The following is a 14,257-nucleotide window of genomic DNA, read 5'->3' on the forward strand; positions in this document are numbered from 1 at the left end:
CCGCCGGCAATACGAGTGCCTGTCTTCTGCCGCTCCTCTCGGTTACAACCCCTCTGATTTTTATATTAATGAAGCTGAGATATTCCCCAAACCGGGAGAGAAAGGAAATAATGAAGGATTAAAACTCCAGAGGCGATTCAGCTCCGTCGGTGATTTATCGGCGATCGGTTCTTCTCCTCCTCGGCAACAGCTTGTGAGGTTCGGGAGCCATAGAATGTTCTCTTGCGTCACTGGCGGCTAGAGAAAGTAAGACTCCATTTTTGAAAAAAATAAAACTGTTCTGGGCTGGTTTAAATGTTCATGTTCATGTTCTTGCTTATTGTTTATTTTCAATTATCATATAATTTATAAAAAATTTGTGTAAGTTGAGAAGATGAAACAGCTAGTAATCCTGGTGTTGGATGGATGTGGCTGTGAGCTCAATCCCAGCTTGATTTGAATCTGAAAGAGAATATTTTCACATGTATAGTCCTTTTTCTCCATTAGTCCTTGTCTTCTTCTAATTATTAATTGGGAAACATTTTAGAAATCAGGGATTACAATTCAAACTCTTATAACTTAAAATGGAAAAAGTTTCTATTCTCTTTACTCAAATTAATTATATTGTTTTCTAAAACACCTTACTTAGTCCCTTAATCTTTTTAGTCCATTCTTTAAATTACATAGATTAAATAATTATAATTTTAAAATTGTTAGAAGTGATTAATTATATTTTAAGACTAACGATAAGTTTTCCTAAAATTTTTTTTTTCGTAAAATTACAATTTAATATTATTACTTCAATTTTGATAATTTAGAACAAATTAAACAAAATAATTATAATTTCATATAATTAACAAAAGTTGTACTTTTATTTTTTTTTTCATCTAGTTTATCAAAATTAAGCTTATAATTATCAACATCTTCCATAATTTTGATAATTTGATTAAAATATTCTTAAATAAAAATTAATATTATATCATTAAATTTATCAAAAGAAAATAGTTTAATTTTATGAAACTTAAAAAATATTATTTTGACGGAACGATTTCTGATTAAATTAAAATATAAAAATTAAATTATTAGATTAAAGTAGAAGGATAAATTAATTTTAACATAAACCAAACATGTATTTATATAGATAAAGAATGTGAACAAAGAGGAAGTTCACTAAAAGACAAAAAAAAAATAAAAAATTGAACAACAGATTTACAGTGAATAATATGTACTAAATTGAAGAGATTTTGTAGTTTATTAGTAAACTTTCATTATTTTAAAAATAAGTGTAATTCATTAATAAAATTTAAATTCTCGCTATATATATATTAAAAAAAAAGTAAGATTTGTACATAAACCAACGTTGAGTTACCTTTACTCTAATACGAAGTTCAACGGTTGAAATTGATTTGTTAATCAAATTAGCACATTCTTTTGAGGTTGGTAGCCTAATTTTAGCAAATGTATAGGTTTAATGAGAAGTACCTTGGAAATTATTGTATGAAATAATTATATTTTTTATCCATAAAATATTATATATTGAAAATCAATGAGTATTTTTCAATTAAAATTTTAATTGAAGCTTTGAACTTAAAAAAATAAAAACAAAATTATTATGCTTGGGAAGGAACAATTTCTTCCAAATTAACCCAATAAAATCAACAATGTTGCTGTTATTTTCTAATAGTCATATATAATAAATGGGCAACATGATGTATATTTTAATTAATTTAGCTGTTGAATTACATAGTGGGTCCAGTAGCAATGGAATTTAATTTTTTTTTTTTTTATGGATATAAATTGTGTGGGATTTTATTTAATAGTAGTATATGGTTACATCAAGTGGTTATGAGAATAGGTGTAGCCAAATCTAACTCACATTCGCCAACTTGGAGGTATCATTAAAGTAATAAGTCATTCCGCGTTGAATTTTCCAGACAATACATTATCTCCTCCCACCTGATTCGACCTAATATTTTCAACATACTTGTTAAAAACAAAACTAATTTTCCTAATATTATTATGCAGCAAAATATAATTATTACATGTTATAATTATATATATTTTACAATAAAATTATAATTATAGTTATTAATAATAATCATTATTGCTATTATATTTTTTATATATTATTAATAGTAATTATTTATATTATTACTTGATATTAGTTCATGTAATAAAATTTTTTATTACTAATTTCAAATTTTATTCTAATTTATCATTCTAATATCAGTTTTATCTATTTCTTGAAATAAATCTCCTGGAGCAACCCAGGAAAATGCTTCAAATAATATTTATAACTCTATCAATATATATATAAACAACTATTTTTTTATATATTTTATTAATTGATAAAATAAAAAAATGTTACGTTAATATAAGAATAAATATTGAATTTTATGTAAATAAATTATTTAACTACCTAATTTAGTGTAAGAATGTTAAATTAATCGTTATAATTATTGATAAGTGAAATTTATTCCGATACACTTATACCGAATTAAAATTATAAATTTCATTCGGTCCTCATTAAATTTAAATATAATAACAATCAATTATATAAAATTAAATTAGATGTTATTTTTTATTATTAAAAGTTATCATTTTTATAATAAAATTTAGTGTACCTAATATTTTAATAAATTAAATGCGAATAGACGTATCTACCAAGTAATTTATAATAACAGCAATGGGCATTTTACATTAAAATTACTTAACTGTATATAGATAAATTTGATATAAGCTAATTGGCATGCTAGTGTTTTTAAATCTAACAGAGTCATTGAATGAGCGAGAGACGAGATTAAGGGTTTAAGATTTTATAAAACTTTAATCAGTATATTATTAAATAATATATTATAAAATTACTAATAATATACCTATTATATTTTTATAACTAGTTATAAAAAATTAATTAAATCTTAATATGTAAATTTTTTAGGAAGTAATAAAAAATAATTTTTAATAAAGAAATACTTAAAATTAATTTTTAAATAATTTTATATTCATGCCTATTAATGAAAATAAGTATCAATATATAAAAAAATATAACACAATAAATAAAAAATTATATATATTTTATTGTGCATCATATATTTAGATATGGTCATACAGGACTCTCACCCTCAAGTACTTGACACTTGAAAACTGGTCTATTATCAAATATACTCTATTTATTTTAACAAAACCTATTTATATATTGTGATATCTAAAATTTTTATAAATAGGGAATTTCTTATTCTAAGTTCCGGATTATAATAAGAAAAAGACTAATTAATCTTACCTTTTTATATTATAAAAATAATTAGAAGATAAGAGTTCAAGAAACACAATTATAACACAGTGAAACTACTATTAATTTTCAATTTTACTTATCCATTTCAATCAATTACCTATTTCACTACAAGAATTCATCATATCATTAACAAAAATTACCGATGGGTTCAAGTCCATTGGTAATCCTAACAAATATAGTGATGGATGTTAAAAACACTTTCTCCACAGACGGAGGCATATAATCATTAGTGATTACATTAGTGATCATATTAATTACTAACGGACAATCATATCCATTAAACATCCATTAATGATATACTAATGGATATTTAATGCATTAAAAAGTCGTTGGTGAATTCATTATCTTTACATCCTATGTTATTTTCATTAATGGACACAATCATTGGTTTATGAGTTGTAAACCCAAAACGGTACTACTTTCTTTGATGTATGATAATTGCCTCTGAACAGTACCGTTAATTTAAAACAGATTTGAAAATTCCCAAATTCTATAACTCAAATCTCTAATTCTCTCCGTCGATAGGTGTTGGACACAGTTTGTGCCATTCTCCACCTATCAATGACATTACAGTTTCTCTCCTGTCATGTGATTTGGAATTTAAATTTATTTTTAAATATAAATATGTATGTAATAAATGTGTTGTTAATTTATTTTTATATATATGTCATTCAAAAGCAATAAATATAAATCAATGTTTATGTTATTGATTTGTTTTATATATATGTCCTTCAATATAAGCTCATGTCTAGATTTTGTTATATATATCAAGTGTGTTGTCAAAATTAGAAAAGTGAATAAAGTTATCCTCTTCTTTCTTTCACTCCCACCATTCTGGAGGGACCAAGTTTTCCATGCCCAAGGCTAGGAGGAAGAAGAGATATTCTACTTTTGAATCAAAGTAAATGCCAGTCTTTTATTCCATTTCTTTCTTTCTTTCTTCCTTCCAGCAAACATAACATTTTGTTGAGATTTGTCATTTGGGTATTGGGCCAAGTTGCACAGCCCTTCAATTCAATGTTCTTTTAATAAATATTATCTTTTGCAAGAAGAATGGGAGGGAGGGAATTAAGAAGCATTTGATGAAACCAGTTACTTAAAATTTATAATATACATATATAAATAAACAAATAAAATTCACAAATCTAAAAACGCAGTTTGTGGAAACTAATTTGTATTAAATGATTAAAATTTCAACAGAGAAGCACAATTGAACCTGAGAATAATTAACATAATTGAAAAGAATTAATGATTTGACCTAAAATTGTAGGAAATATTTTTATTACTTAATTATAAACAAAAACATTTGTATATCATGTTAGCACATATAATAAGAATTAGAACTCACCAATTGTCATGCCATGCAAGAAAGAGAGCTGATTTAGCAAATTAATGCAATATCATGAATGTGTTTGTTGATGGTCATCTAATCATAATAATTAATGGGTTAAAAATAAATTGAGTAGATGACTATCAACAAATATATCCATGGATGCAAAGCAATATCTTGTACTAGCTTCAAAGACAAAGCAAGCTCATCTGCCATGGATGCAAAGCAATATCTTGTACTAGCTTCAAAGACAAAGCAAGCTCATCTGCCATGGATGCAAAGCTTTATCTTGTACTAGCTTTATCTTGTACTAGCTTCAAAGACAAAGCTAGCTCATCTGCCATGGATGCAAAGCAATATCGCTTCAAAGACAAAGCTAGCTCATCTGTGCAGAAGAGAAGAATATGATCGTATATACTTTGGAATTATTCCATACCTGAAAGCATATGCTTAGGGAATAAACCTAAGTCTTGGCTCGGTAGGGTTGAATGTTAGGTGAAGCTTTAAAATTTAAAATTTCTTACATATAAAATTGTGGTTTTTCTTAAAATACGATTTTAATATGATTTTTAAATTAATTTGCTTTTAAGTATGATAGTAAGAGTATGAGATTGTAGAATTAGAGATCCATCAATTAAGAATTTAGCATCATTCAATGATATTTATATACAACAAAGTAACCAGATTATATATCAAAACCCATCTCTATGACTTTTAACCATTATAAACTTTTAATTACTTAAAAAATCTTTAATTTGATTAATTAATTAAATTACTTTCTTATTTAAATTTAAACTAATTAAAGAGCATTTTAAAAGCTTATATATAATTAATTTTTAAATATAATCTAAAATAAACTTTTTAATATATAAAAATTAATTTTAATACAGTAGAGGGAACCACCAAGAGAATTGTATGAGAAAAAAGTGGTGAACTTTAAAAATAAGGTCATCTATTTGTTTATAATATTTTGTGAATAAGCTAATTAAAAAAATAAGTTGGAGTAATCAGTTTTTAGTTTTGATATTTATAAATATTAAATTTATAATCTAATTGGACTAAGATTACTACATTACCTTCATTTAATTTTAAAATTTTATTATATGTTTTATTTAATATATATACTTTTTAATAATAAATATATTTATAAATTACTTATTTTTATGAAACATATAATTACTTAAAATTTTAAATAATTTATAAATAACTAGTGCTTATAAATAAATTTTTATAAATTAAGCTAAACACTTTCAAAATCACTATTCTTATAGCTCGCATGCACAGAATCATACTCACTACTAATACTATATATAATCACAACTTGAAGATCAAGAGAAAAATTCACTCTTTAAATCGGATGATGAAGCATCTCCTACTCTGAGGAAAGTCGACTTATCTTAGCAAAGAAAAGATGCCTTCCTATCTCATATAGCGGTAGGGAATCAGATATCTTGAACGGATAAATCTCTAGAATTGAGTTTTTCTAGAAAAAATGAAACTCTTAAACTCTAATGGTAGATATTTCTTTTCCTCTTGACTTAATTTTAGATGACGGAGTGAAGAGGAGAAGACCGAGAGCCTCTCTCAATAAAGCTTAACCCATATATAAAACTATGTAGATTCAAAAAATTATATATATATTTTTTCTAGAAAACTTCAATCTGCAAAATAGAAAAATCAAAGGAAACACGTAAACAACAAAGGTAATCTTTCCCTGCATTGCAAATATCGAGCCCAAAAGCTTATACCTGAGAGGAGGACCATAGAAAGATCTCAATATGAAGCTCCTTCCTTCGCACTTTGGATCTGCCACTCAACAATAGAAAAACTAAAAGTATTTGCAACCCGCCTCCGTTCTAGCTTAGGAACAAGAGCCCGTCACATTCTCAAACTTATAGTTAAAAATAATAACACTATTAAATATAAGTTGTGCTATTACACAATCAAAATACTTTGATTAGAGGTGCTAATTTATTCTAAATAATTTGGAGAAGATACTAACTTAATTTTGATTTGCTTGACATAAAATTTACCTATTTAGAGTGTCAAAAATTATAGTTAGAGATCCACCCTACATTATATATAGAATTAAACATATTAAAATAGAGTTAAAAATAATAATTTTTAATAATATTTTAATATTTTTAAACCTTAATAATTAAATCATAAAAAAATTAAATAAAAAATAAATATATTCAAAAATAAAAAAGACAATGTAATCAATGAGCGGAAGACAAATCATTTTGAGGGATGCTTAGAGATTTTTTAGTATATTAGCTTGAAATATTTGTTAAATTCGAAATATTTACCCAAAAAAATAAACTTTTTAAAGTTAAAAGATATAATTTTGGTAGATGAATCTATAAATATGGAAAGTCTAAAAATTAATTGAAATATACAAAAAAAAATTTAATAAGTTAAAAAAGAATATATAAATTTAAAAGTAAAATTTAATTTTACTCTTTTATTTTACCGCTCTCAATGTGTTACTTAACTATTTTTATTACTATAAATTTCTTTTTATAAATAAATAATTTTACAAGAATAGAAAAATATAACTTGTGCTGATCTTTACTTGGATAGCTCACTGGAAAGGACAGAGAAAACTATACAAAAATAGCATAAGAGAAGAGACTATTATAAAGAAATGAACAAGTTTTTTAAAAGTATATCACCCCATGATTTTTCAAATCCAACTAAATTTAATATGTCATGACAAGAAATTAGAATGTAAAGTCCAGATTCAACCCTTTTATTAAAAGGAGTGGAGCAGAGCTAAATAAAAGGTTGGGCTTGTAATCCATTTAACATGAGTGATGCAGAGAAGGGGTCGCAGACAAAGTTTTATCTTGCCTCATAGACCATATAGACAGGAAGAACATCCAGCCTAACTTTACATTGAGAGTTGGTAGGGGCCGCGCGAACGCAGGCCCCCTCTGCCACAAATTTTGACGTAGGCTCTCCCAACTTGGGGAGACCTTAACCCAGCACCCCTCCTCTCAGTGCAATGGAGGTCACTGACTTAGGCCATGGGCCTTCCTGATCACCCATCGACCCCGTCCAGGTAAGTATGCTGTCTCATTCTTCTAGCTTCTCATTTATAGCCATTACAGTTCACTTTCGCTTGCATTTCTTCGATGCGGGATTGAAGCTTTCCTTCGGTTAGACCTGGCTTTATTTTAATTCACCTTTTTGAACCGCTTCAAATTGTCGTCGATTCATCCTCAAGCTGTAAAGGTTCTTAACATTATTTTCGTTTATTTTCATTTTCATGCAATAATATTTAGGAAAAGTTATTTATTTTCTTTTTCTTTTTCTTAGTATAGATTATTTTGATTTTTCATTGGTTGGAGCTGAGATATGTTCACAATGGTATTTTTTTCCTATTCAATTGAATTCTTCAAATTGATGTTCTATTCTGGACTCGTTACAGCTTTAGAAATAGGAATAATTAGTTTTATCTCATGAATTTCTTATCAAAGAGTAGTTAATTTCTCGTGTATGAGAACGTGTTTGCTAAACTGTATGCATGTGTTTATGAATTGCTAATTTCTGAGAGTTATGTTCATCTTATACTCATGGCTTAGATGAGTATGTTATTTACCCTTTGTTTTGAAATGGGGAAATTTCTTACAAAGCACCGGGTGCATATATGCTCAATCAATATGATGTTATTAGCTTAAATTTGAATGTGGATTTACCATGATTTTGGCTAATATGTCATCTATGTATGCACACCAGTGCACATAATAATTTTTCGTGAACTGAATTTGATGATCTGAGATCCAATAGAATAGGGTTTTACCAGGGTTTTTCTATTACAGAGTAAGGCTTAAACTTTCTGAGGAGGGGACTCCTCTTTTATACATTGTCTTGCTTGCTGGTGACGTGTAAAGATCTCTCCAGGATTGGACCACGCGTCTCTGCCATGCGGATTCGGAAGTACTGGGGTATCAACCGCCTGCTCCATGCGTAACGGCCTCTGATTCTCCCCGTGCGTACGCTTGAGCGGATCTGCCAGGTTGTCTGGTGAATATTTTTCTGGATCCTGGGCTGGGCCGAGAGTTGGGCCGGATGCTGAGCCTGAGTGAAGAGGGCCTGCTCCATGCGGACCGGGCCGACTTGAGTAAGGAAGATGGGTCGAGCCTGGCCTTGAAGGTTGGATGAGCCAGGCTTGTTATGTATATTAGGTGTGTGGGCCTCTACGTCATGGGCCTTGGGCTGTGGTCAAGCCCCTGGTCCGGGGTGAAGGAATCCAGCAGTCATCAATTGCCCCTTCACCTTCTCGGCAGTTATTGCTCCAACTGCCGAGGGGGTGAATACCAAGAACTATTATGATCGCGTCTGTTCGGGTTCAGGTGCCTCAATAACATCCTTTCATCTTTCGGTCGTTGCGCAGTTTCTGAATTCTATCTGTTCTTTCCTCTTTCTGTCTTTTCTCTATTCTTCTTGTCCTCTGCCGCCTTTACTTTCTTGTCATCATTATCTGGACATTTCCTTTCTTTCCTTTTCTGTGAATATCTTTTAGAAATCTGACACCATTAGCTTAGAGTCTAGTATAGCTCTGCCCCGTGCTAAGTCCTCAGGCTCCGAGTATATATCGGTGCCAGCTTTTCTTCATTCGTGAGCCTTCTGTTGAAGCGAGAAATTTTTGTTTTATCTGTGACAGGTCTATTCGACGCCTTCTTCAAACAGGTTGCCTTGTGCCCCAGAGGTTTGCCGTGATTGTGCTCTTATCATCTTAAGGGAGAACTGTTTCTGACTTGTCCCTATTTTGAAACTTTTTGCAGTTCCTGAAATAAAAATGGGTCAGTTCACAATTCTTGAAAATTTGATGTTACCTCTAAGGCGTTTGGATGGTGCATTGGAGATCCTTCGGGTATGGCAGTCGAAGGGTGGGACCGTTCGGCAAGCTGCTGAAACTGTTTTACCCAGGTCGTCTGGCCGGCCTCCTCCTCTGCTTGTTGTCCGGGCTCCAGAGAAGTTCTGGGCTGTTGAGGGGTTCGCTCTAACTTCGCCTTTTTCCGCAGAGAAACAGGGAATTTCCTCGATGCCCATGTTGTCCTATTTTGATATAAATGGGAGTGGCGCCGGCGCTCAGCTTGTTGTTCTTTTTGATGTGAAGTACCAGTATTATTATTCCCTTTGGTGTGAAGTACCAGTATTACGTGAGATTGGGATCTGCTGCACTCAGTCAGGTCTCCAGCGATTTCTTCGAATGTGTACTTCACGACCTCTTCGGGGCCGTAGCCTCGAAGACTTATGTTTTTCATGTGTGGTGCACAGTCGGCATACAATATCTGAGCTTGTTCGAATGTACCGTGCATCACACTCGGGTAACCGAACGTTTGCCCAGGGGAACAGTGAGAAATGCTTATGGGAATCAACTTGTTCAGTTCCCCTATAATAGCGGGACAGATCTTGGCCTTTTCTGCCAAACTCACATTCCGAGCTGTGAGAATTCCTCCGGGCTGAAGACCAGAGTAGTAGGATGGGTGATAACGATGTAATCGTAGATGATGATGTATGTGGTTATGTAAATCCTTTAAGGATAGTCTTTCATCCCGTAGTGTAAGCCTTTGTAACATGCTGTAATGTACTTTTCTTTTAATGAAGTTCTTGTTCTGCTCTCATGCTTAAGCTGTTCTTCTTTTATCGTGTGTGAAATACTTTAGATTGCTCGCCTTATAATTTTAACCAATTGAGCTCTATCCTGCTTTGTCCCGGGCTGATCTAACCTATCTGCGAGCTCTGATGAGTTGAACTCCGGATCCACTTAACCAACTGGGCTTTCAAGTTTCCGAACTGGACTGTTCGACCAACCTGTGAGATCGGTCTTTACTCCGATGAATTGAGCTTTGAGTCTCCTTCGTCCGGCCGGGCTCTCAGGTCATGTTGTCCGAGCTGGACTGACCGACCCGAGAGTTCTGTCTTTGCTTAGTGAAATGAGCTCTAAGTTTCCTTTAGCTGGCCAAGCTCCCAAGTCATGCTGTCCGAGCTGGACTAATCCGACCTTTGAGCTCGGCTTCTGATGAGTTAAACTCTAAACTCTAAGCTCTCAGCTCAGTATGGATCCGAGGTATCCTTGCCGTTTCTTTCCGATCTCGTAACCCTTGTTTTAACAACACGTCAAATCTTATATGTATTCTGCGTGATGAGTAGGTCTAACCTTTATCATGCTTTCGTCTGCTTGCATTTTTGAGTTTTTCCTTCTATTTCCTTGATACTTACCACGGATGTGGTGAAGTGGTGAATCTTGTGGGTTAAGTTGTCTTGGCTGGAGATCAGGTACGAACAAGTTGGACTTGCCTGGGCTTTTAAGTGATGGGCTATCATTGTGGACCTGGCCCTTGATAGATGTAGACAAGCCCAGCGATCATCCTTTTGCCCCTTTACCTTCTCTCCGGTTATTACTTAACCGTTGAGAGGGTAAACTTTGAGAGCAATTAATGGTCGCGTCGCTCCAAAACAAAACTGTTCAGATCAACGTTCCGTCTCATCATTGCCTTTCATTTCGAATTCTTTCTGTCTTCCGAAGAAATTAGCTCTCTTCTGCTCTCTGTCTCCCTGCAACTCCTTCTGCTTTTCTCACCTTATTGCATTTTCAGGTACGCTTCCTTGTTCTTCCATGGCAAGTTTAAAGCTTCCTGATGTTTTTGACCTTGAGTCGCATATTACACCTTCCAACATAACTAATCACATTTCCCGGAGGCTTTTAGATACTCCGTTGTATCTTATTCGAGCACCTCTTCCGAATGAGAGGATAGTTCTTCCTTACCCTCGCCCTCCTGGTTTGGTGGATCCCCAAGAGGTTCGTAGCATAGTGTTTTTCCTGAAGCAGAGAGAATTTGGTCTACCGTTACCTTTTACCCCTTTCTTTGTTGAGGTCTTTGAATACTTTGGGGTAACTCCTCGAATGTTATCCCCAAATTCCATTTTATTCATGTCCTGTTTCGAGTCTATCTGTCTAGGTTGGGGTTTCGCCCCTACGGCCTGTCTGTTTGTCACTTTTTTCCGTCTGGTTAGGGCGAAGCAAAACTTCTATTACTTTTCCCCTCATAATGGGCTGTCTCTTCTTACGGGCTACAAGGATTCTATAAAGGGATGGGTAGAGAATTTCCTTGTGGCCGAGTTAAAACTAGGGTCCTGCCGATCGTGGGATGTGGACCTAAGGTGGGGGGAGATCTATCCGGGCTGCAACGATCTGCCCGAATTGAGTCTTATTGAGCAGGTCGGGCTGCTTCGGCTGACTTCCGTTGAGAGGAAGTATGATGTCGAGAAGTGTATGTTTGCGTCCAACCTTAGGGATATCCGGGACACGGGTATAGTGCTTTGTCCGACTATTTTGTTTTTTCTTTGCTCATAACATCATGAAGTATGCTAACTCTTTATAACTTCGTGTTTCTTGTAGCTTCTGAGGTTAAAATGGATGGCATCAAATTCCCCAAGAATTTTGACCTGTCTCGGGAGAACATGCATGCAATTTTTGATGCCTTTGGGGATGGGCGTTCTGTAACTGAGATTGCTGCAGAGCTGGCTCAGGCCGCTTCCTCGAAGAAGGTCAGCCGACCTCCCGTCAAAGCTTCTTCTCGAACTTCCAAGCCGAGCTCTCGCAGCATCAAATCAGCTCGGCCGTCTAGCCATGGTGGGTCGAGCTCAACCTCGGTGTCTGCTGAAGGATCTAGATCCATTCCAGCCTCCTCAGAGGTCGCGGGGGGAACTTCCCTAGCTATTGTGGAGCAGACCCAAGCTACTGAACAAGTGGGGCAGGGTGCTGTCCATTCTACTGAGGGGGTGTTAGGGGGGGAATTTAAGTCCCCTGTTGAAGACAAGGAGACCTTTGGAACAGGGATGGAGATTATCCTCCTAGAGGATCAAAGCCCAGAGGTTTCCGGTGAAGGTGCCCCTGCCCCTGTGAGGACTGAGTCTGAGGGATCTGAGGGTGTCCCCTCAAAGACCGGGGGCAAGCGTCCGACCCCTTCTGGGACGCCTGTCCCATCTCCTGCTCGTAAGAAATCCAAGACTGCTGCGGGTCCTTCCCCACCTCTTTCTACCATTGGGAAGGGGAAGGGTGTTTCTTCTGTTCCTTCGTCGTCCCCTACTGACAGCATTCTGGACCTGTCAAGCATTTCCTCTGAGTCTCTGGCCTCTGCTGTTGCCGCACTTCTCCGGGAGCGGATGTTCGGCGGGATAACAGAGGCTTCGGATCCTCGTCTTCTGGCCCTGACTGGTTACTTGGCCAGTTCTACCAAGGAGCAGGTGTCCTTCCAATCTCGCTCGCGTGAGGAACTCGGATCTACGATTGGAGAAATGCTCCTGATGGTAAGTTATTATTTCTTTTTCTTGTCACTTCTCTTTGAGTTTGCTTTGTTTCTTTTCTTGATAATTGTTCTTCCGTACTAGATGTTAGGCCTGGTTATGGAGGTGGATGCCCGTGACCTCTCTCTCCGGGAGTCCGTGGACCGCCGGATCGAAGAAGCGCGCCGTGATGAAAACCTGACTGCCACCAGCGACGCGAGGGGCCACCTGGCAGCCGCCCGGGAGCAGATCCAGTCTCTCCAGGTGGAGTTACATTCTGCGCTGGAGGCCTCTAAAAAAGCTGAGGACAGAGCGGTTGAGGCGGCAGAGCATAGCAAATCCCTGGAATCAGAGCTGTCTCGTACTCGCAGGGTTCTCCAGGAGTCTGATGAGAGGGCAGCTGAAGTGGAAGCTCGTTGTGTAGAGGTTGTAAAACAGCTGTCCTCTATGACAACGGCCCTTCAGGAGAGGGATGAGGCTGTTGGCCAGAAAGCCGAGGTCCAGCGCCAACATGAGGCCTTAAAGGCTGATTTTGAGGGGCTTCAAGCTCACCTGAATGAGGTGAAGGCTCAGAGGGAAAGTGCCCTAGCCCGGGTGGAGGTCCTTGAGCAGGAATTGGGCAGAAGTTCTGAACGTATCAAAGATCTGTCTTTATCGGCTGAAGAGTTCAACCTTCTCCAACAACAGCTGAAAAATGAAGTCAGGGCTTTGGAACGTAAATGTTTAGCCCTGCTTGAGGTGGTGAAGTACGTCGAAGGGAAGGCTCAGCTGAAGCGTGAACAGTACATAGCGGAGTATCAGGAGTCTGATGAGCTGAAGGTTAAAATTGATCAGGCCTGTGAAGCTCATCTTCAGGACTACAAAGACTCTTCTGAGTTTGAGGAATTTGTAGCCGAGGCTTGTGAAGAACATCTTGATGAGTATAAAGCTTCTAGTGAAATGAAACAGGCTATCATTGATAAGGCCTACCGCATGTATGTAACTGGCTACAATCGCGGTTTAAGAGAAGCTAGACAGGCTCCTGATATTCCTTTAGCCAAGCTTCGTAGGCGCGAAGTGGATTCAGATGGCGAGTCAGTGTTATACGGGGAGGATGATTTCCCTTTGCCCCGAGGAGATTCTCGGAGGAACATAGACCGGCCAGCTGAGTCTTCTTCAGGGGAATCCGAGACAGGGTCGGAGGAGGATGACGTTGAAAAAGACGGCCTCCACCTTGGGTCAGAAGTTGCCCCTACTATTAATGTTGAGAGCTCTGGCCCAAGGGACACCGAGCTTCCTTCGGAGGTGGCTGTAAATAGAGATAATGCGGGCGAGGGTGTTCTTACTGATGTAAGTCCTTTAAGGACTATTTATCCGCC

At 35.6% G+C, this 14,257-nt stretch overlaps 1 non-coding gene across 1 annotated transcript; it reads right to left on the bottom strand.

Moving 5' to 3' along the window:
• Positions 1-7,509: 7,509 nt before the first annotated feature.
• On the bottom strand, positions 7,510-7,673 carry LOC122723766. Its single transcript, XR_006350906.1, has one exon. It is a non-coding gene; the product is annotated as a U1 spliceosomal RNA (small nuclear RNA).
• Positions 7,674-14,257: the final 6,584 nt, after the last annotated feature.

The sequence above is a fragment of the Manihot esculenta genome, chromosome 5 (genome assembly GCF_001659605.2).
Source record: "Manihot esculenta cultivar AM560-2 chromosome 5, M.esculenta_v8, whole genome shotgun sequence".
NCBI classification, from domain to species: domain Eukaryota; kingdom Viridiplantae; phylum Streptophyta; class Magnoliopsida; order Malpighiales; family Euphorbiaceae; genus Manihot; species Manihot esculenta.